The following is a 21951-nucleotide window of genomic DNA, read 5'->3' on the forward strand; positions in this document are numbered from 1 at the left end:
CCCCTCCAATTCATATGTTGAAGTCCTAACCCCCAGTATCTCAGAATGGAGCTGTATTCGGTGACAGGGTCTTTAAAGAGGTAATAAATTACAATGAGATCATTAGGGTGGGCCCTAATGCCAAATGACTGGGATCCTTGTAAGTATAGGAGAGTAGGATTCAGAGGCGCACAGAAGAAGGCCACGTGAAGACAAAGGGAGAAGAAGATCTATAAGCTAAGGAGGGGAGACTTAGAAGAAACCACTCTGCCAACAATTTGATTTTAGACTTCCAGCCTCCAGAAATGTGAGAAAATAAGTGTCTGTTGCTTAAGCCACCTGTCTGTGCTACTTTGCTATGGTAGTCCTAGCAAACTAATGCAGTGACTATTAGTTCTCTCACAATATTTGCTTTTATAAGTCATGCTTGAACATTCTGGTATACAAATAGTCACTTACTTTGCTGATTATTTTCTCAGAATCAAAGTTTAGAAGTGGAATTATTGGATCCCAAGATGATTCGTAGTTTGGAATCTTGATTCTACCATAGAGGGTACTGATTATTCTTTACAACTTTCTTGTTCCACAAATGTAACACATTTTATCCTTTATCTCCATGTTGAACCACACAAGACCAAATATAGTGTCCTAAAGCCCAAAGTTAAAGCTCTCCCTTCTGATTAACAGTCACACATACAATTGCACATTGCACTGCAGTTATTCCCTAGGCAATAGGTTCATTCTCACTCAGACTACCTTTTATCCATCTTAATAATGTGTAGACAATGCCTCCCAGAATCAGAAGATTCCTCTTGGGGAAATAAAGACTAGAGAACTGTCTCTAGGGAGCACTTTTAACATCTACATGTCAGCTGGAAAGGGAAATATGATATATACATGGGTCCTTCAGCTTGTTAACACCTTAGGATGTTTGTTATTGTTTGTTGGTTTGATTTTTCAAAGCAGTTAATCAAGTCATTGTTTACCAGGAAGGAACAAGATGCTTCTCTACTTTTCTCCCAGGATAGCAGCACTGCTATTTTTTTTTTTTTTTTTTTAGATGGCTACACCAGTGGACCCCTGCAGAAACAATAGATTTAGAGCTATGAGAAGTGACTACTCTCCACAGGAGCCCCCTAGAGGTGGTAGTCATTCATATAGGAGAGTTACCTGGTACCTACCAAGACCATCGGAATGCTACATAATTGGCATAGATAATCAATAGAAGGTGCAAGGAATACTTCGAGAATTCCCTTAGGAAACTCACCTAATTCATTTGGGAACGCATGTGGGGAATATTCCAAAGACTCTCAGGAGGGGAAAAAAAAAAAAGAGATAGAGAGAGGATGGAAACCCTCTAAGGGCAGGTAGTGGTGAGCGAATAAATAAGGATTATCTAGTTTAAACCCTAGGTAAGAGAGGCCTGAGAAAGCAGAGAGTGATCAAGAAACATTCTCTAGAAGCAAAGAGAAAAATTACAGGGCCTGCTATGCAGTTTTGTGGCATTCCCTATATCCAGAACAGGGGCCCTGAGGGTGACATGGGATTGGAATGGATTGTCCCAAACCACCTGATCCTCAGGGTTTAATACTGTGGCCTAGTCTCCATGGACGGCAGCTGTAGCAGGCTGGTGAAAACAGAATCTCTTAGTTCTACACATTTACAAAGTTAAAATATTTGAACTCTTATCAGTTAAGACCATTATGTATTTGTACTTTGACACCCTCCCCTTCACATACTTCCTCCTTTGGGGGATGGCACTGGAAATTTTGGGATCCAGCTAAGAGGAAGTTGAGTAGGGGATACGTTTGGTTTGCCTTTAGTGAGCTATAGCTTGTGGTTTGCAGCGCTTGCATGGATGATTGAATTCTTGCTAGCTATCCCAGTGCAGTCATGGCTTCCAGGACTATTCCCACTGCCCACTGTGCAGACTCACAGGGAGCAGTAATGTGATGAAGGTGCAGGGTCAGAGGCTGACTCTCGGCATGATTGTGCCACGTGGTACCTGGCATCCAAAGGATGACAGAAATGGAGAAAAATCAAAGGTGTATGTACAAACTTAAAAATATACAGAGCCAAAGCTAGTCTTCAAAAATTCTCCCAAACCTGACTGCTCGAGTATGAAGAAATTTGGAAGAGTTTGATAATAATCTGAGAATTTTGCCCAAATTTACTAAAACAAATTGAAACAACTGAAAGACATTTAAAAAATATCAGCAGTAAAAATCAAATTTCAATTATGTTAGGAAAAAGACCGAATTTTCTATTATCTTAGGAAGAATATTATAAAATCTTTGTCTTATAAATAGTGTGCTGTCACAAAATGTAGAAAAAAATGTTATGAAGAGGTCAACTGTGAATGCATTCACACAATGGAATATTACCCAATAATAAAGAACACAAAACTGTAGCTATGCAACCATTTGGATGATTCATAAAGGCATTTCATTAAGTAGAAAAAGTCAGTCTGAAAAGTTTACAATAGCATATGATTCCATTTGTATGACATTCTGGAAAAAGTAAAACCACGTGGAAGGAGAAAAAAAATCAGTGTTTTCCGGGGGTTAGGGTTTGAGGGAGTATGTTTAACTATAAAGGGAAAGTATGAGGAAATGATAAGGTGTGATTAACTGTTCTTTATCTTCATTGTCTTAATACTTGCATGAATCCATATCTGTTAAAATTCATAAACTCTGCACTTAAAGTTAATTTTATAGTATGTTAACGAAAAGTTTTAAAATACTTTAAATATAAAAAGTATTCAAAATTAACATTCTTTGCATCTATATATGGTAAAACCTGTGGTATTTCAAAGCTTCTAAAATTAAAATTTAAGTAAAGCAATGAAAAAAATTAAATTAAATTAAAATTTAAAATCTTGATTTATTTTATTATACTACATAAATATTAATTTGTATACAATTTTGTCCATAATATTGTGTTGTTCAGGGTTTTTTCTTTATTTATTTTTGTTTATTTTGTATTATTTTTCTTAAAGAGACTGTTTAATTAGATAGGCCTCAAGTCCCCCCGAAAACTTAGATCTGCTCCTGAAGGTCTGGAACAAACATTGAATTGGAGACACTATGTAGTAAAGGACTAGTTATTAGTCCATATCTCTCTGTTTGCCAGGAACTTCACTCTAATGTCCTAGCAAGTCAGTGGTTATATAGAAATGCACTGGTTGCTACTATGGGTTCAGAAGGTGGATGTAGGGGACACTCTTAGACACTATGACCCTATGGATAGAGCCCCACAGGGAAATGTGCAATGAGAGCTACAGGCAAGGAGACAGGACTTAGTGATGACAGGACAGCAGAGTGTCTATTTCGAGGAGGAAACTTTGCTGGCCATGCCACAGAAGATGCTTTTCAAAGACTTCAACCACAGAGCTTGGTCTGTAGGACATTCAAGGCTAGGGTGGCTAACATGGTGGAAAACTGCTGTGATGGAACTAGAATGGAATAGGTTTCCATTTGCTAAGTAAGTTTCCGTATTTGCTATAGAAAGTGGTTTTTACTTTGAGTGAAAATGAAATACTTTAACAAAGATCCACTGGGAGAGTAAGATAACCCAGACATCAGTGAAGCATAACAATGCCACAGCATTTTGTTCTGATTTTTGGCTTGGCCACTGGATTAAGGGTGACGTGTGAAGGACCGGGATCCCAAAGAGGGAATCCTGGGAGTCAGAGAGATTCTGAGGCCCCTGGACCTTGGTTACATTTGACCAGAAGGCTTTGGAATATGATGATTTCTCTCAGGTAGAAGTGTGCTGCACTGGATAGGGAATATGGGCCATCTTGATGAACATGTAAAGGAGAGAGGTGGCATGTGGACTCTGAGAGTAACAACTACTATCATCATGCCCTAGAGTGGCTCAGAACTGTGAACAGGACAATGACACCTTGCAAAGGACAGGAGCAGATGAGCCCACTATGGAATTATACCTAAGGATCTCCAGCATACTTTAGAAGTAGATAAATCTAGCCAGAGTCTGTGGCCCCACTCACAGAATGATGACATAATCACATTGTGAAATTGGAGCACCTGGGTGCCACCCCACTAAACACAGAAGAGACGTGTTACCTGTGGTGAGGCACAGAGAGAGAGGAAAATACAGTGGTTAACATCTTTGTCTTTGAAGAAAGATTGCCTCGGTCTGGGAATCTTCACCCTGCAACTGATAACCTATATCACTCTGCAAATGATTTAATCTCCTTTAGCCTTCATCTCCTCACCTAAAACAAGGACATAATAATATGAACTATCCCATTGGTGTGTTGCAGGGATTAAATGCAATGATATATACAGAGTACTTCATACAACACCAGCCATATAGTAAGCACATAATCGCTTTCATTGTTGTTCTTAAGCATTGGATTTTCCATCACCAATGGTATATGGCTTAATCATACTGGTGTTACCATATTTCAGCTTATGACAAGCATTCGATGAATGTTTGTCAAATGAAAATTGCCTGAAATTTAGATGTCTTGCGTAGAAAGTCCAGTACTTCCACTGGGGGATTCTGGACAATGGCTCCGGAACATGCACTGGTATTGGCAATAAAAAATCTTAGAGGCCAGAGTCCACGAAGTTCACTGAGTGGAGTGGTAGTGATGTGGTGATGATGTTAGTGGTAGTGATTAGCATGAATATTGCAGAATGTCAGAAAAGGGAATCACCATGGCTACCCAGCAGAATTTCTGGGGCTCAGATGTCTCCAGCCACTGGGTCTGATACGATGGCTAGAGACAGCCATTTCTGTAGGACAAAATAAAAGAGATAGGGTTCAAGATAGAGAGAGAAAGAGAGACAAAGAGACAAAGAGAAAGAGGAACTTCCTTTTAGATTTGGGGCCCATCAGATAACCTTGAGGTTCTAGCCTTCATTGGGTTTAGTAAACAATGATGTTACCACCCTTTGGATGAGTTCTACTGAAACCCGTTCTCACAGGCCTTTTCCTCAGTTTTTCTTTCTTGGGCTTAGCTGACAGCTAAGATGCCAAGAGCCAGTGTCCAGCTTCCCAAGATGTTGGCAAATAGGAGTTGAGACAACTCTTTTCCAGTAATAATCTTTGCATCTACTACACTGATGCTAGATTTTAAAAAAAGAAGGAACAAGAACCTCTGAGATTAAATAATGATTTTCTCATTTTTATATCCCATACTTCTTATTTTATAGTATCAATATAGAAACTAGGTGAAATTACTCCTGAGCAGCTTTCTCTAGGGGAATAAAATTTTCCTAACCATCTCAAGAATATAATTAGCAGGAATAGTACTACTAATCAACAATTATACAGAATATCGATTGTGCTCTTCTCATCTTTCATCTTGGCCAAGATATGTAACTAGTGGCATATAAATCACCCTTATCTTGGTCTCTTTGTTTGACACAAACATCTGCAGTCAAGATTCTCATTCTAGGCCTGCCAACACAGATGACCATGTGTTACTCGTAAACAGTTGAATAACAAAGCAGGAAATAATCGAAGACAAGAAGGCATTGGCCACAGAAGCAAGGCTGCCCCCAGCAAAATGTGAGGCATCCAGATTTAGCCTCCTGTAAGCCCATTGCCTCCTTTGATTATCCTTCAAACAGACCTAGGAGAGAAAGCAGTGCCCTGGTGTGACTGCAAATGGAAACTGGGGCCCAGTGAAATTTAAAATGTATCTGAGATAGCAGGAGCAGAGCCCAGAAGAAATTTAGAAATAAGTTATTTTTTATAGCAGCCTGTATAATGTTAGAAATACCAGAGAACTAGTGTGTTCTTTCAGTTAGAACCATAGAGTTTCCGGCAATTTGGGGCTTGTGTTATAATTACTCGGGGACTTTACCGAAGACTTCAATTCTTTTCATCACTACCATCTTTGGTGTTGTCATTATACCTCTCTCACAGAATTTACTGAACTTCAGCTATTTGTCCATCTGTTTGATTTCCACACCGGACTATGAACCCTGCAATGGCAAACATCTATTCAACCAAAAGCACAGTCATTTCACAATAAGTGGTTACTGAATAAATAAGCAGGCCACATTTGGCCTAGAATATTTTATGCAAATTTTAAAATTTAGCAGAGATTTACAAATAGTATAAACAAAAATTAAAGTCAAAATTTTGATCTAACCACATGAGGCATTTCATTTTTATTAAGCAACATTGGAATTTGGGATGAGGAAATAACTAAGCACTGAATTCTGAGTAGAACTGAAGAGGGATATTTTAGGAAACCTGATGTAACATACAAAGCCATGCAAGTTTTGGGATGTTGGCTCCACCTGGCCACAGGTCTGACAGCAAGTTAGGCATACTGATGGTTACAGTCATTGTATGAAGCTGTGTGAGACATCTAACTTTTAACTAACCTTGGAAAAATCAACAGGAACTAAGAAGGTTACTGAATGGAGAAAATCTGTGGGAGTGTAGGTCAGACTCTGTAGAATCCTTTGTAGGAAAAATGTACACAACATAATTTCTGGTACTCAACTAGAGTGGGCGTAGTTGGATTTGGACCATTTGGGAAATAACTGGAGTCAGCAGAGTTAGGGGCTGGAGTCCTCTTGCAACAGAGCTACTTGCCTAAGGCCACAAGGGATTCTGCATGAGCACCTTGGTACTTTGTCCTTGGTCTGCATAATTCTTGTCCCAACTGGTATCATCTGAACATTTTGGAGAGGTTTAGGGGCTTCATCCTCTGCATTAAAGACATCTGATTTGTCTGTCTTCATGTTCTTCTTGCTGCTCTACACTCAGGTCACTTTGTTTGGTTTCCTTAGGTGAATATATCCTTAAATATACTTACCTACTTGTCCTACTTGTATTCCAAAAACAACCACAAGGCTCTCTGTGAAGTCACATTTGTTTGATGAATTCCTGAAATGTTCTCTTTACCAGGAATTCCTCTCTATTTAAAAAAAATGTATTTAAATTCAATGTAGGTAACATATACTGTATTATTTGTTCCAGGGGTAGAATTTAGTGATTCATCAGTTGCATATAACACCCAGTGCTCATTACATCAAGTGCCCTCCTTAATGTCCATCACCCAGTAACCCCATCCACCCACCCACCTCCTCTCCAGCAACCCTCGGTTTGTTTCCTAGTGTTCAACATCTACTATGGTTTGCCTGCCTGTTTTCATCTTATTTTATCTTTCCTTCCTTCCCCCATGTTCATCTGTTTTGTTTCTTAAATTCCACATGCGAGTGAAATCAAATGGTATTTGTCTTTCTCTGACTGACTTATTTTGCTTAGCATAATACCCACCAGTTCCATCCACATCACTGCAAATGGCTGAGTAATATTACCGGGAATTCCTCTTTTCATCCGATTTTTCTAGTCTGCTCTTCATGAACATGAGCCATCTGCACAACTAGCTCTTTCACAGACTTTGCAGATTTCACACACACACACACACACACACACACACACACACACACACACACACACACACACACACACCACCGGACTTTCCTTCTCTAACTTGTCCACTGTCTGAGTTTCCTGGTTAACACCTCAGGTTGCCCTCAGATCTGGGAATTCTACCAGATGGCCTGGGATGAAACATGTCCCCTCTATAGAAGTTCAACTTCCTGCAGGGTCCGTTTCTGTTTACTGGTCCACTGTAGCAGGGTGTCACTCCAAATGGAGAGTGTCGCCAGAACCACAGTTCTCCCAGCACTCCACAGTGCTGACTTCATATAGTACTTCTCAACAGCGTTCCAAATGCTGTGCCCATACCTTTTGCTTTGACACCACACCTCTCAAATGTTGGCACCCACTCTGATTGCTCATACCAGTCCAGTTTTCCCAGCAGTGTATCCTCTTGTTGCTATCAGACTCCTTGGGACCAAACTCACTCAATCTGCAACTGTTTTGCCCCCTTAAACATTTGTTTGAAAATGGTAAATTTACATTTCATTAATTTAGTCCTTAAAAATTCACCCTATGATGTAGTTCCTCTTGACTACCAATTTAAGATCCATATCTGCTTTGTTCTATAAAGTCTATCCTCCTTTTCTTTTCCTCAATTTTCTTATAATGAATGATCTACATTGCAAAATTTAGCAACTGCTCCCTGTGCTAGTCATTAGTGCAATGTTTTAAATGATCCTTGTTTTCCTTTTTCCAGGCTCATGGGAGGATTGTACTTTCATACCCCTTTCAGGTTGGGCATGTCCATTTGAATTTTTGGGGGGACAGGGGGCAATGAAACTTTAAAAGCCAGTGCACATTCATGTTGCTTCTTTCTTCTACTTTGGGAATTGTGAAAACACAGAAATGGAGCCTCCCTCATGCTGATCCTTTGGTTGGATACATTAAGAGTGGAGCCCCAGCTGACCCATGATGGTCAAACAACATGAGCAAGAAATAATCTTTAATGTGTCTTATTTCTGAGAGTATTGGGTAATTTTTTGCTTTTGATAACTTAGTCCAGCCTGGCTGACATATCTTTAAAATTTTTGTGTCCTAGGTTACATTGTCAATAGGATTGTAGAACTTAGGAGAAATGATTTCCTTCTATTTTATCTCTTTTATGTATTTGAAAGAGAGCTAGAGATATGTAGGCAATAATTCATTTGTTCAATATAAATTGATTGAACACATATCCCCGTTTTATCTCTTGTGACAGTGATCTTTTTTCTTTAAGAAAGAGAATTGGGTAATGAGAGTGCTTACTGAATGTAGTCAAGGTCATTTGGCATAGAAAAATTGGCCAAAATGTCAATCTAAGGAGAAAGTGAAAAGTCCCCAGGATGTAGAAACTAACTTCAAAGTATAAGTAACAAATGGCTAGTGGGAATCTCAGGGCATCAGTCTGAGACAAAATCATCAAAATAATACTACATCTGTGTGTGTGTGTGTTTCTTAGTACCATACATTATTTGTTTTAGGACCACCTAAGAAAGTACTAAGGAAAGCTGAGGTAGGAAAAAAAAAGACACCATGACATCCCAGTGGGAGAAAATATTGCATAGCTATGATGAAATTAAGTAATGATGCAAAATATATAATGCACACGACCCGGGAAGAGCAAAATCATTCTGGAGGGAAAGACCATATGAAACTTCATGGAAATGCTGAGACTGAAGATGAGCCTTAATAATTATGTAGGCAAGAGACACAGAAAGGAGATGAAGTATCCCCCTAGGTTGATCCTCTGGTTGGGTACATTAAGAGTGGAGCCACCCAGCTGACCCATGATAAAGACCATGAATAAAATATGTTAGAGAGAGCATGGGGAGATCATGAAATACCTAGTATATTAGGTGTTCATTCATTGAACAAATACTGATTGAAATTTTTCTACATATTGACCATGTAGTAATAAAGTGGCAAACAAGCTATCTAGAACCTCTCTATCTTCATTGAACTTTAGTTCAGGAAAAATAGTAAACAGATGATTGTTTAACTTAAAATTGTGCTGAGTGCTGTGGAAAAGTACAGTGTAATTTAAGAGTATAGATCAAAATGGTCTAGATTTGTCTGGGATGGCAGGGTAGGGAAGGCTCTTCAAGGAATAGCTTAGAAGGTATTAATTCGCAAGAGTAGAACTAGAACACAGGACACCAAGCTGAATGGACTTGAAATGAGGTTAGTCAGGAAGACAAGGGCTCTATAAAAAGCTTTGTTCTTCATACCAAAGAAAGGGGGTTCTTGAGGAAAGCAAAGACATGACCAAATTTATATTGCTTTTCTTCCCTTGTCAATATTCCTCAGCATAAATTTCTCTATCTGACTGATCTTGGTTCATTTAGGATATGATCCCATGGAAACATTTAAGGCCATGTCTTGAGAAATAAGAGCTAAAATGGCAGTCTCTGGTTTCCTCAATATGTCTATTAATGTGGTCTCAAAATCTCTAAACCATGGTAGTATTCAAATTAAGTCTGGATTTTCAATAAGAGGGGGGTGACTTCCTTGAAGATTAGTGGGTAGCAGTATATTTTTCTTTCTAGGATGATCTTATGAGCTATACAAATGTATGCATATATGCATGTGTGATGTAAATTATATATATATACAGAAAAATATCAACACTACCTCTTCTGAAACTTTCATACTAAACAAAAGAGAATTATTGGTATTCACTCATTTGGAAATAAATCTATAGAGAATGTATTTGGGTTGTTTTCCTTAATAATTGGTTTCAAAATGTCATTGGAGCTACTTTTTTTCATTCAGGCTCCAGAACAACATAGACCAACTTTCTTTTCTGGGGATCAGCCAATCTTACCTTCTCCTTAGAGGCTGTCACTTGAAGTAAGTGGAGTGATGTATGGCTGGGACCTGGGGGATAGTTGTTGAAGGCTTGGCATCATTTCTTCACCTCACTGGAACCTCTGTAAGGGAGGGACTTGATGTTATTGAAATCTTTCTGAAATGAAAAGACAACATCCCTGGGAAGCATTGTAGCCTGAAAGACGTTTCAAAGTCATCTTGAGGCAAGACTGGTGTGATGGAAGCTGCATCTCTCCACACCAGTACTGTGGGTCAGACTTGTGATATTCTCAAATGACAGCAGAGGTGGGATGTTGCATCAGCTGTTGAGGGAAGTGATAGGAAGTGGAGAGACTGCACAATGGGAAGAAAGGAGAAATGCTCTGAGGAGATGCTAAAGCAAAGACTCAGACAGTGTAACTCAGGCAGATGGTTGGGCAAACCCACTGGCAGATGGGCCAGTAGTATACACAAGAATCAGGAATCATATGGGGCATTGGAAGCATGGTTTAAAGCCAACTTTTCAGTGGTGAAGCCTGAGGAAAAAAAATGAAGAAGTTCTGGCTCTTGATTACCTGTGGTGGATAAGGTGGGAAATTTCATAAGCTTGGTGGTCTATGTTGCAGTTTCCCTGTGAACACATAGGAAAGTGTTGTGTGGTTTAATAAGCTCTTAAATAAACAATAAAAAAATTAAAATTAAAATGTAAGAACTGAAAAAAAAAGAAGCTCTTAAATAAACCATGGTATGCATTTGTTCCCCATTTAGATGAGAAATTTTTATCAAGCACTTACTATATATCAAATATGAGGCTAATAAAGAGTGAAATCTTGCCATTTGCAACAATATGGATGGAGCTAGACTGTATTATGCTAAGTGAAATCAGTAAGTCAGAGAAAGACAAATACCATATGATTTCACTCATATGTGGAATTTAAAAAACAAAACAGATGAACATAGGAGAAGGAAAAAAAAGAGAGAGAGACAAACCATAAGAGACTGTATTAACTACAGGGAACAAACTGAAGGTTGCTGGAGGGAAGGTGTGTGGGGGAGGGGCTAAATGGGTGCTGGGGAGGGCACTTGTTGTAATGAGCACTGGGTATTAAATGTAAGTGATGAATCATTAAATTCTACTCCTGAAATCAGTATTACACTATATGTTAACTAAATTGAATTTAAATAAAAACTTGGAAAAAACAAACAAACAAAATATTGGGCTAGACACAGAGGTAAACAAGATAGCTTATGGATTCTGACTTATAGAACTTATGGTTTGCTGTCAAAAACAGATACAACAAAATAATTCAATGTCATAAATGACACAAATGGAAAACTGTAGGGTACATTGGAAGCAGAGATGAGAGGTATTTTGGTGGGTAGGAGGGGATCAAGGAAGTGTTTCAAGAGAATATAGGCAGTAAGTTGAACCTTGATATCTGATATCAACTAGATGAAGATTGAGTAGTGTGTAGATGAGGGAAAGAAGGCAAGCTTCAGGGAGTGGGTTCCGATCAGGAAGAAAAGCAATAGTGTTTGCAAAAGTCTGATGGTGAGAGAGTTTGTTGCAACTCAGAGATACATGGAGGTTTATTTATCATTATGCCTGGTGTACTAACACTTAGTTAATGGTTTGGAGATATAAATTGTAACCTAGTTCTTAAAATGGTTTCTCTTTTGCTTGTTGAATTCCAAGCCACTTTGAGGTGGGACATAATTACACTATTAGAATATGAGTCTAAGGGAACCCTCTGGGTAGAATTCTTTCATGATTTTGTTCTTTTTTCTCTGTGTTCCTTCAAAGTCTAGCCTCTGTTACCAGAGTTTTGGAAGAGTGGAACCAATTCTTACCATCTGGGAACACACACTCATACACACTCACACACACACAGAATAATCTGTTTTTGTTCTTCATAATTCATTCTATGTCACTCCCTGATACTTTCTCCATATGAAAGAATAAATCCAGCAAAATGAGATTTTTTTTTTTGGTCACAATTGAAGCAATGTTTAGACTTTCTAAATATCCATTTTATAGAGTACTTTAATCCAATTCACAGTACTTTAAAATATAATTTTTTAAAAATGGTAAAACATAAAATGGATGGAGAAACATAAGTGTGGTTAAAAATGCATCCAAACATATTCATGGGGTCTTACAATTGGTCTTATTACTCTTATGTATGAATACAGAATTAAATAATATAACAAGGTTCAGATACCCACACATTATTAAGGATAAATGACTGCTCATATATGAACATTTTGCAATGGATCCATTGCCCTAAATATTTTGTTCACTTGGAGGGTATTTTTCCCCTATTTGTGCATTCTAAAACTGTTTTTTTTTTTTCCTTCTTGTTGGCAAGAGGGAGCAAGTGGGGCTCTGCCAAAGAGGATCTTGAATGGAAATCACCTAAGAACTCCAAACTGAGTGCCAGGGTGGACTGGTGTCCATTTTGGTGGGTTTCCAAGTTCTGAATATTGGTATTTGAATCCAGATGGGGGCCACTCTGGACGTAGGTCAGCAGGGCTTATAGTAACTCTGGCTGAGAGCTGATCTACACACAGATCACACACAGATCTCTTTTGTGGTGGTGGAGAAGCTGGGGTCAGCTCATAGGGGAGTCCTGTTTTAGAAGACCCAGGAGTGCAGTAGGTTTTACTTTTTAAGGAGTAACCCATTAAAAATGAAAACAAGAAGAGGCCTTTGATCTGTGCTTGGAGCCCTAGAGAACCACAACCAAAAATGGAATTAGAATTCCATAGTTTGAAGGTTTGTGACCAAACTCATAATCCACAGCCGGTACTTTCCTTTTACTTCAGTTCAGCACTCTGAAGATCTGAAATCAGCTTCTTTTCTGTCATGACGGGTTTTTCAGGAAGCTACCCAAGTCTCCCCAGTCACAGCATTAAATGAGATACATAAAAACAAAAGCTAATTCACTGATGTTAACTGTCTTTGTAACTCATGGAGAGAAGAAAGAATCAAAGCTTAAGTCACCCTCACATTTACACCTAAGTTGAAGAATGCTAAGCTGTTTTCTTCCTTCACTGTTTTTCTATTTTAAGAATTAAAATGGACTGTACAAGATTTCTACATACGTATACTCTAGAAACTGCCCATAAAAGAAAAAGAGCTTTTCATCATTTAGGAAGGTATTTCCTTGATGGGTTTGTATTCATCAATAAACTATATCTTCCTTAAAACATGCAGGCATGTAGGGCTGCTTCTAGCATCTCAGCAGGCTCTTAGAGTGGATTCCATAACAGCTGATAAGAAGTGGAGGAGCCAAGGAGAAAATACTGCAGTCTGCCAAAAGCCACATGACCTTGAGTGAGTTACCTACCTTCACCTCTCTTTCTGTCTGTTGACTCAGAGTACAAAATAGGGATGAAAACAATATCCACTCTGTTAGGGTTTTCTTGCAACAAAATGAGACAGAGCTTGCCAAACATTTAAAACTCAGCCTGGCATTTGATAAGTGACCAATACTTGTGTTGCTGCTGTTTCTATCATTGTTGTTGATCTTACACAGCAACTTCTCCCAGTGAAGTTGATAACTTTGCACTTTTAGAATAACCGAAGAAGTATAACATCTCAACTAACCTGAGACACTTCTTAGGCAAGAGCGGGAGAGAGATAAACATCGTGGCAAAAAGGGTTAGTTGAATACATGCATGAAAAAATGCTTACCAAGATGTGGAAAAGGAGTAAAAGAGTATTTGCCTAGATTTATGAAGATCAGCATGAATACAGCTAGTAGGGCCTCCCTCCAATAGGATGTTGTGTCCCTGCCTAGGATTCAGACCAGTGGCCCTATCTTAAAAAAATAAATACAGACGAGCACCTGGGTGGCTCAGTCATTAAGCGTCTGCCTTCAGCTCAGCTCATGATCCCAGGGTCCTGGGATCAAGTCCCACATCGGGCTCCCTGCTCAGTGGGGAGACTGCTTCTCCCTCTTCCCCTCCTCCCTGCTCATGATTGCTCTCTCTCACTCTCTGATGAATAAATTAAAAAATCTAAAAAAGAAAAAGAAATAAAAAATAAATACAGACAACAAAAACAAACGAAAATTAAACCACATAGCCAAAGTGAAAAGATGGTATTTGTAATTCGACCAAAAATGAGTTATTAAACAGAGCTTTTATTCTAAAGAGACCACACCATCTCTGATTTTGTCCATCATCCTGGGGATAGCTCAAGTTTTGAAGAGGCAATGCCAAAATAAGGCTATGTCTGTTGCTGAGAATTTTCTGGGTTTCATTTCCTGATTAAAAATCACAACTGCTTCTTGGTGGTGAAACTGTGTATCTCAAAGCCACCAGTGAATAGGGTTTGCATTTGTGTTCATTTCTAAAAATAAAGGAAAAAAAAAAACTGAGCAAACCTTTCCCTGTGCATTAAGCCTTCTGACCTTTATTGAAATAACAAAACAGTTATTCAAAGGACACAAGGATGAATCAAAGGTAACTTTCTATTTGCCAACATTCAAGGGTGGGGGGATAGCTTGCCTCCCTTTCTCAGAGGGCTGTTCTGACAGCATGTTTGCAAAGCACTCAGCCCTCTCAGGAGGGTGTTGAATTATGATTTTTTAAAATTTAAATGTCTGGATATAAAAAAAAGTTTGATATGTTAACAGTGAAAAACTGCATTAGCAGACTTGAGACTGCCTTGAAGAAACAACACCAAAAAGTGTATGGGGAGAACAATCAAGAATCCTGAGTTTGAGGCCTGAGTGTTTCTGAGTAGCCCTGTGGACTTAGGCAAAACAGTTAAAGGAATCAACATATTTTATTGTTGGTAGTGGTAGTAGTAGTTTGTTGTTTTGTTTGGACTCCAGAATTGTATGCAAAATATACAAGGTTCTGGGAGAAAGGGACTTGGCAAATCCTATGAAGTTCTTGAAATAGCTCTCACATCTATCCATCTATTTTCTGTTCTCAATGCTATTACCTAGGTCAGGTGTAACAACTGTAATAGTCCCTGAACTGATCTTCCTACTCTAGCCACCCCCTCTTCAATCTATCTGATACATTTATCTTTATCATTTCCTTATTTATAAACCATGAATGATTCACCATTGCTACAAAATTAAATACAAAATTTGTCCAGTATTCAAAGGCCATAAAATATGGTTCCATCCTTGTTTTCTATGTGACCTTTTATTTTTCTTCTACATATAACTTATTTTCCAGAAAAAGTTGGCTTATTTTCATCTCCTCGCATTTTCTTGCCTTTGTACCTTTGATAATATGGGTCCTACTTCCCTGGAGCTCTAATTATGTCACCCTGACCAAAATACTAAAAACATACATACAACATGCATGCACGTGTACACACACACACACACACACACACACAAAATCCAATTGAATCAATTTTGGAAAAGTGTCCAGTAAAGAACTCACTGATTTACAGAAATCAGTTGCATTTCTATACACTAACAATGAGACAGAAGAAAGAGAAATTAAGGAATTGGTCTCACTTATAATTGCACCAAAAACCATAAGGTACCTAGAAATAAACCTAACCAAAGAGGTAAAAGATCTGTAATCTAAAAACTACAGAACACTCATGAAAGAAATTGAAGAAGACACAAAGAAATGGAAAAACATTCCATGTCATGGATTGGAAGAATAAATATGTTAAAATGTCTATGTCACCCAGAGCAATCTACACATTCAATGCAATCCCTATGAAAATACCATGAACATTTTCACAGAGCTCAAACAAATAATCCTAAAATTTGTTTAGAACCAGAGAAGACCCCAAATAGCCAGAGGAATGTTGAAAAAGAAAAGCAAAGCTGGACTTTGGACTCTGGACTTCAAGCTATATTACAAAGCTGTAGTCATCAAGACAGTATGGTATTGGCACAAAAACAGACACATAGATCAATGGAACAGAATAGAGAACCCAGAAATGGACCCTCAACTCTATGGTCACTAATCTTTGACAAAGCAGAAAAGAATATCCAGTGGAAAATGATAGTCTCTTCAATAAGTGGTGTTAGGAAAATTGGACAGCCACATGTGGGAGAATAAAACTGGACGATTTTCTTATACCATACACAAAGAAAACTCAAAATGGATGAAAGACCTCAATGTGAGACAGGAATCCATCAAAATCCTAGAGAACAACATAAGCAGCAACCTCTTTGACCTGGGCCACAGCAACTTCTTTCTAGATACGTCTCCAAAGAAAAGGGAAACAAAAGCAAAAATGAACTATTGGGACTTCATCAAGATAAAAAGGTTCTGCACAAAAAGGAAACAGTCAACAAAACTAAAAGGCAACCTACAAGAATGGGAGAAGATATTTGCAAATGACATATCAGATAAAGGGCTAGTATCCATGTTCTATAAAGAACTTATCAAACTTAACACCCAAAAAAACAAATAATCCAGTCAAGAAATGGGCAGAAGACATGAACAGACATTTCTCCAAAGAAGATATCCAAATGGTGGCCAACAGACACATGAAAAAATGTTCCATGTTCCTTGGCATCAGGGAAATACAAATGAAAACCATAATGAGATACCACCTCACACAAGTCAGAATGGCTAAAATTAACAAGACAAGAAACAATAAATGTTGGTGAAGATGCCAAGAAAGGGAAACCCTCTTACACTGTTAGTGGAAAACTGGAAAACAGTATGGAGGTTCCTCAAGAAGTTAAGAATAGAGCTACCCTAGGACCCAGCAATTGCACTAGTAGGTATTTACCCCAAAGATATAAATGTATTGATCTGAAGGTGCACCTGCCCCTCAATGTTTGTAGCAGCAATGTCCACAATAGCCAAACTGTGGAAAGAATCGAGATGTCCATTGACAGATGAATGGATAAAGAAGATGTGGTATATATATATATACAATAGAATATTACTCAGCCATCAGAAAGGATGAATACTTACCATCTACATCGACTTGGATGGAACTGGAGGGTATTATGCTGAGCGAAATAAGTCTATCAGAGAAAGACAATTATCATATGGTTTTACTCATATGTAGAATATAAGATACAGTGCAGAGGATCGTAGGGGAAGGGAGGGAAACTGAATGGGAAGTCATCAGAGAGGGAGAAAAACCATGAGAGACTCTTAACTATAGGAAACACACTGAGGGTTGCTGGATGGGAGGTGGGTGGGGGGATGCGGTAACTGGGTGATGGGCATTAAGGAGGGCACATGATGTGATGAGCACTGGGTGTTATACGCAACTGATGAATTACTGAACACAACATCTGAAACTAATGATGGCTAATTGAATTTAAATAAAAATAATAATAATAAGTAAAAGGAAAAAAGAAAGAACTCACTATTTCATTATCTGAGAGGCATTTTTTTTTTTCTTCTTAGTGCTAACAGTTGTTGTAGAGGCTCTGCCAAGATTTGGAGGTAACACCATTCCTATTGACTTAATACTCCCTTGAGAACCTGTTAAATATGTGATTTTGACATGAGACATTTTACCTTATATCATCTGATTTTCCATCTTTAGAACTGTAATCAATAAATCACATAGTGAATGAACACTGTTTACATAAGATAGTTTGCTGTCACACACCTGGGAAGAAAAAACCCTCTTGAGGTTTGGGACTGAATGGGAGATAAAGACTTTACTATGCTACTTCTTGAGAAATGCTGAAGTTACCCACAGAAGTATCCAGCCATGCATTGTTTTATCAAGATAGCATTAGGAACAGAGGAGAAGCCCTGATTCTTAGCTTCTCATTTCTAAAAGAACAGATAAACTATGCTTTCATAAGAGGAGCACTCTTTGATTCTAGAAACCTGAAGGGCATGTTTTACTTGCCAAGTCTAAGAAATAGGATTTGTTTCTAAGATGACATATTAGAATACTATATAATTCTTATTCTTATTTTATTATTATTACTATTTAAGTTTTCCTAAGACTTCAAGGAAGTGACAGATTTGTATCAAGAAATCTCAGTCCTAGGGATTCATCTATCACTGCTTTATTTATAAGCTTAAGCACTCTTTTGTTGTATGTGTAGATGATGTCTTTCCCCTTGTAAAATGGGGTAATAATAATGATCATACAAGGTTTGTGTAAAGCTAACTTGAGCTATTGGATTAAATATGTAGATACAGGAATAGATATAGATATATAATGTGCTATCATTGGTTAGTCATTCTCAGACTTTTTCCTCCATACTAAAAATCGTATGTTGCAAACATCTATAAACATCTCTGCAGTAATTGTGAGATATATTACCCTATGGGCTTATAAAAAAACAACATAAACATCTTTGTATTTCTATATGATACAAGTAAAGAAATCACTGACATATTTTTTTCTTTTTTTTTTAACTTGCTTGAATACAGGACAACTTTCTACTTTTCATCGATGGAACAAATGTAGGAAATTATCCCTCAGATGCTTATACTGAGATGATGCTGGGCTATGCAAATTCAATCTCTTGGCAAATTTATGGAGTTATCACAACTGCTAAAATATGTAATGTCTCTGTAACACAGAGCAGTCTCAAGAGTGGTCTGGAAATGCGTAATTTTAATGATAATAATACACATCTGCCAACCAATCTTTACAGATCAAGATATTCCTAATGAGAATAGGGCACCAGACCTAAAATAATAAACCAAATTCATTTTTGTATTAAGATTCTTTGTAGAAAAGAAAAGAATCTCCACTCAATCTAAATGACAAAGAAAAAGGCATTTTACAAAGATATGATATGAAAAGTCACATGGAACCCAAGAAGAAGAATTTGACTTAACATTAAGGACAACTAGAAAGAGGAATTCAAATCCAAATAGATTCTCTCTCAACCTTTCCTCATTATTTCCTTCTTTGCCACCGACTGACCACTTAAGTTTCTCTGATCTAATGAATGGAAGCAAATCCACCAACAGCTCTCAAAGTATCAAGTAGAGCCTCTATCTCCATTCACAAACTTCGCCAAACTTTCTTGAGCCAAAGCTCAAACATTTGTGACAGGGAATGTTTAGCATGCATAACAAGCTCATCCAACAATCAGTTCACAGTTTCCAGAAAGTTGAATAAGGTAAGCACATGGCAGCTCCCTGTGAAAGTATATGGATGGATTGGGCAAAGGGATAATTTCCAGAAAGAAAGGACAAAGATGTTTACCACAAAGTCCCAATGAGAAGCCTTACCTGATTTCTTTGTCCAAACATAATTCTTTGATACCTCATAGTTTTTGTTTATGTGGTCTAGACATCTTAGTATTTGATTACACATTATCTTATACTGTTGTTTATTACAGGTATGTATCTTATTTCCATACCAAGCTACAATTGTTTTAGTGTAGAAGGATAGCATATTTGTGTTGCGTGTTGCAGAAGGTTGAGCATGGTGCTAGCATGGTGCTGTACATGTAGTAGTCACTTTGATAATAATCCTGAAAATTAAGTAGATCTTTTTACATGGGTTACTTCAAGTATGTGTTTAGTTCAATCAGAAATAGTTTAACTGAGTTTGTTTTTCTGCACCCATCTTTTGGAACTTATAGATAGGTCAGTTTAGCAAGATCAATAGAACCAATCATTCATGTTGAAGCAAGTTCTAAATTCTTTTCAATGGTATTTACTTTTTCAATGACTCCTCCATATGCGTATTAAGGGTAAGAGGGAGGACAGGAGTTTAAGACAGCTGCAGGAAAGAGATTGACAGAAGGAAGGAAGAGATTGAAGTAGTTAGCCAAATTATATGATATCCCAAACCTCAAAGGAGAAAAGTACTAGTAAAGGCAAGGTAGACCAAGACTCATGATGAACGATCATATACAAAATTTTAAAATACTTGCAACCCAGAAAGGTTTTTTTAAAAAACTTGACCAAGATAGTCAGTTAATTTAGAATGGTCCAGACAAAATATTTTTAAATAAAATATTAGGTTATTAGTATTTTATAAAATTGTATCTACACACATATTGATTAATATGGTGGCTAAAACATATGCACATTTTTAGTTAAAATATTTTGGAAGTGGATGCCCAGCAACATTTTATTAAGACTTTTTTCCAACAATAAGAATACTTTGTTTTCCTCAAAATCACTTATAGGCATTTTCACTTATGAATTTTAGCAAACACATTTCTCTGGTGAAGAGAAATATAGACGTTATTATTTTTCCTATTAGTATTAGGATCAGTATTATTGCTGATTACAATCATTTTGGTGTCATCATTTCTACGAAATCTCAGAATACTAAGCTGTTACTAGCCTGCTTTATAAAATGTTATTTCCTATAAAATGTTCCATGTTTGTTTTTGTGAGTTACCACCCATTGTTATGTATTTGGTATTTACAGAAAGATGTGCTTCTGATTTATTTACCTACCTCTAACATGCTAATTTTAAAATTTAATTTTCTCTCTGTTCTCTCTCTTCATATAAAAAATAATTTTTGATGTGACTTTTTACTATGGCTAACACAAGGATGGTAAGAGATATATGCTTTCTCAAGGGTCAGACTCTGTTTCAGGAACTGGTAAAATATCTTTATTATAACAATACAGTAGGCTGAAAAGGACTTGAGTCTTTTACAAAGTTTTAGAAATGTTTCTCCTGCCAACTATAGTCTTTACTTTTTAAAATAAATCATGGCTAATTTCCTCTAATGTGATGGTTTTTGTTGGCAAACAGATGAGTGGGAGTTGGGAACTCAGGTCTAACCTACTTAAATCAGAGGGAGTATTAGCGCAAATATTCTTAAGTAAGCATTCATTGTCTAATCAAACGAAACTGGCTTACTCAATGTTCGGTAGCATGTCTTTTCAAATCCTGGCTCAGGGTCTTGACTAATGTGGGCTGCTCGCTCTGATCCCATTGGGGCTGCAGAAATCCCCTATTTCCTTTCATTTTCGGGTATGCAGCTGCATTTCTAAGCCATGACTACATTGCTAAATGAATCATTGATTTGGAAAATCTGAAGTGACCTTCAACTTGTTCTCAAGCTCTTCCTCAAGAGGCAAAAATCAGCCAAATATTGAAGAGGTCATTTTTCTAAAGGTATTTTTGGCGAGTAGAGGGTTGGGAGACCAGGCTGAATATGTGTAAGTGTGTGTGTTGGAGGGAGATTATAGTCTCTATTCAGAAACGACATTCTTCATAATAATCTGTGTTTTGGGTATAGTTCAAAAGGCAGAGCCTTTTTCTTGTAGTTCAAAGGCAAACACTGCCCTAGCTTCTCAGCTGCCCTGTTAAACTATATGCTACTCAGACAACCTGCAATTCTTCACTCGAGTGACTTGCTCCTATTCTGGATACTTACCCAGTCAGCACACCAGTAGTCTTTCAGAAGAGCCAACACTGTGAAGTTATATGATGAGAAATTCTACTTTCATTATTTTTCTTCAACTTCGCCTTTCATTTTCCGTTATGTGCATGGGTATAAGGTCTGTTTTGCCAACAATTCTAGATATACATGTAGCCCTGGGGAGCAGTGCAGCATTCCTTCAACACTGACTTGTTCTTTTTCATGATGGGTGACCTAGTTAGAAATATCAATATTCAATGAAACATATAGATTACCCTGTTGGAACTTTTCATGATGGGTGACCTAGTTAGAAATATCAATATTCAATGAAACATATAGATTACCCTGTTGGAACTGCTCAGTGAAGTTCATGTAAGGTCAATAGAAGATGCAGGTATTATATCCACCGAGTCACTAATTGGTCTCATGCCAGAAGTGCCCCTTTTCCATACAGTCCTGTTAACCTCACCTTCCTAT

The sequence above is a fragment of the Zalophus californianus genome, chromosome 14 (genome assembly GCF_009762305.2).
Source record: "Zalophus californianus isolate mZalCal1 chromosome 14, mZalCal1.pri.v2, whole genome shotgun sequence".
Classification (NCBI taxonomy): Eukaryota; Metazoa; Chordata; class Mammalia; order Carnivora; family Otariidae; genus Zalophus; species Zalophus californianus.